The sequence below is a fragment of the Vulpes vulpes genome, chromosome 3, assembly GCF_048418805.1.
Source record: "Vulpes vulpes isolate BD-2025 chromosome 3, VulVul3, whole genome shotgun sequence".
Taxonomy (NCBI): Eukaryota; Metazoa; Chordata; class Mammalia; order Carnivora; family Canidae; genus Vulpes; species Vulpes vulpes.
The window spans coordinates 71,376,026-71,378,692 of NC_132782.1; positions in this window are offsets into that span (position 1 = coordinate 71,376,026).

Below are 2,667 nucleotides of genomic sequence, written 5' to 3' on the forward strand. Positions count from 1 at the left end.
GAACATGATGTCACTGTCTTATTATTGATTATCTATTAATGGATGGTGGTGTCTGTCAAGTTTAACCACTGTAATAAAGTAGTTTTTTCTTTCTAATAAGTAGAGATCTATGCGGCAATACTTTGAGACTATGTAAATATCCCAACTCTCAGAATACTTTAACTTGCTAATGTTAGCATCCATTGTTGTTGTCTGCAAGAAATTTTACCTCAGCATTTGTCAAATGGCAGTATATTTATCAGAACTATGTGAAATTTAGAAAATACTAAAGTCTTCATTATGTTGAAACATCGAATCCAAGAACTACCCATGGACTTCTAAAGTCAATTTTTTTTTAATTTTATTTATTTTTTATTTTTTTATTTATGATAGTCACACACACAGAGAGAGAGAGAGGCAGAGACATAGGCAGAGGGAGAAGCAGGCTCCATGCACTGGGAGCCCGATGTGGGACTCGATCCCGGGTCTCCAGGATCGCGCCCTGGGCCAAAGGCAGGCGCCAAACCACTGCGCCACCCAGGGTTCCCTCTAAAGTCAATTTTTATCCTTATTCATATGTGACAAAGTTTTCCTTGCTTATGTATTGCACATTTCTTCTTAACTTTGATATTACCTTTTTGTTTTGTAAATGGGGTTAACTTAACCTTTAATCTCCTAACCAGTTATTGTTTGTATGTATGATTTTTGGCGATTTCTATATATTCATTTTTATAAACTGATACCTTATTAAATTCTTTTCCTTTTTTTAGTTTTCTTTTTTTCTCTAGAGTTGTCTTCTCTTGAGTTTTAACTATTAAACGGTAAATAGAAGTAGTTTTATTTTTCCACTGTTGATTCTTGCGCTTCTAATGGATTTCTCTTGTCTGTGATGGTTAATATCTTCAGCAAATGTCGGGCAGTAGTAGTCATAACAGGAAATCTTGCCTTGTTTTTGATCTTAGTGGAAATGCCTCAACTATTTCCCGTTGAGTTAGATAATGACTTTTTGTCCTCCGTTCTGGACTATTTTGTTTTAGGTGTGTTTCTCGCATACAGCATGCATAGTTAAGTCTTCCTTTGTAAGCAAAATTGAAAATTTTTTCTTTTAATAGATGAATTAATCCCCTTTATATTGATTTATATGATGGATATATAAGATCTCAACTGTGTCATTATACTTTATATTTTGTGATATAATGATATATAAGAAATATATGTTTGGTCATTCTTATGACCAAAACATATTTCTCAGATATATTTGGTCTTCATTCATAGTTTCTGAAGAGGCTTCATAGCCATAAAAGTGATATGGGTGTCTTGTTACTAATGAAGTCCACTGTTTGACCCCACCCAAGGGCAGGGCTGATTGCCAGGAGGACCAACCATGTGATTAGAGGCTTGGAACTTTCAGCCCCAACCCATGACTTCTTGGAGGGGAGAAGGACTGGGGATTGAATCAACCAATGGTCAATGATTAAGGTAATCATGACTATGCACTGAAGCCTTTATAAAAACCCTCAAAGCCTGGGTTTGGAGAGCTTCAGGGTTGGTGAACCTTGGAGCTTGCGTAGAGTGGCACCCTGGTAAGAGCATGAAAGCTCCTTGCCCTTTCCCCATACCTTACCCTATGTATCTCTTCATCTGGCTTTTGATTCATATTCTCTATCATATTTCTTGATAAACTGGTAAATGTAAGTAAATGTTTCCCTGAGTTCTGTGAGCCACTCTAGCAAATTAAAAGAACCTTAAGGAAGAGGCCATTGGAACCTCCAGGCTGTAGCCAGTAGGTCAGAATCACAGGTAACAGCCAGGGCTAGCGACTGGTGCCTGAAGCTGGGGTAGGGTGGGCAGGGGAACAGTCTTGTAAGGCTGAACCCTTAACCTGTGGGATCTGACGCTGTCTCTGGACAGATAGCATCAGAATTGGGTTTACTTCTCAGACACCCCACTGATGTCCAAGAATTGGTGTTGTGTGTGAGAGGATCTCCTTCCCCCTTGGATGTGGGTCCACGAACCCAGAAGGAGGTAGTGTCAGTAGATATGTCTTATGTTATATTTGTTATGTTTCTGTCTCTCTGAGATGTGAATTATTTGCTTTTTACTGTTTTACTACCTGGGTTAGCAGCATTCAATGGCATTCTTTAACACTATTTCTTGTACAACAATCAATTATCTTATTTTTATTGCCTCTTTCTTCCTTACTTCTGCTCTCATTTTTTATTCTGTTATTACTACTCTATTATCACAACATGCTACTGTGGTATGTTAGTTTCCCACCCTTATACCACTTTGTTTTAATCTTAAATGCATATCGGAATGCCTGGGTGGCTCAGCAGCTGAGCCTCTGCCTTCCGCCCAGGGTGTGATCCTGCTGTCCCAGGATGGAGTCCCACATTGGGCTCTCTGCATGGAGCTTGCTTCTCTCTCTGCCTCTGTCTCTGCCTGCCTCTCTCATGAATAAATAAATAAAGTCTTAAAAAAATCTTATATACATATAAATTAAATTGGTCACTTCTTGGCCTTTTGCCAAAGTTTCTTTGTTACATCGTGGTTGGATGAAGCTCCTTATCTGGTGGATTTCTCAAGAGGGACTCATGGTTATAGAATTTTGTATGTTCTTATATATTTAAAATAGTTTCTCTGGTGAATGGCATATTAGGTAATTAGTTTAAACTTTACTAGCACCAA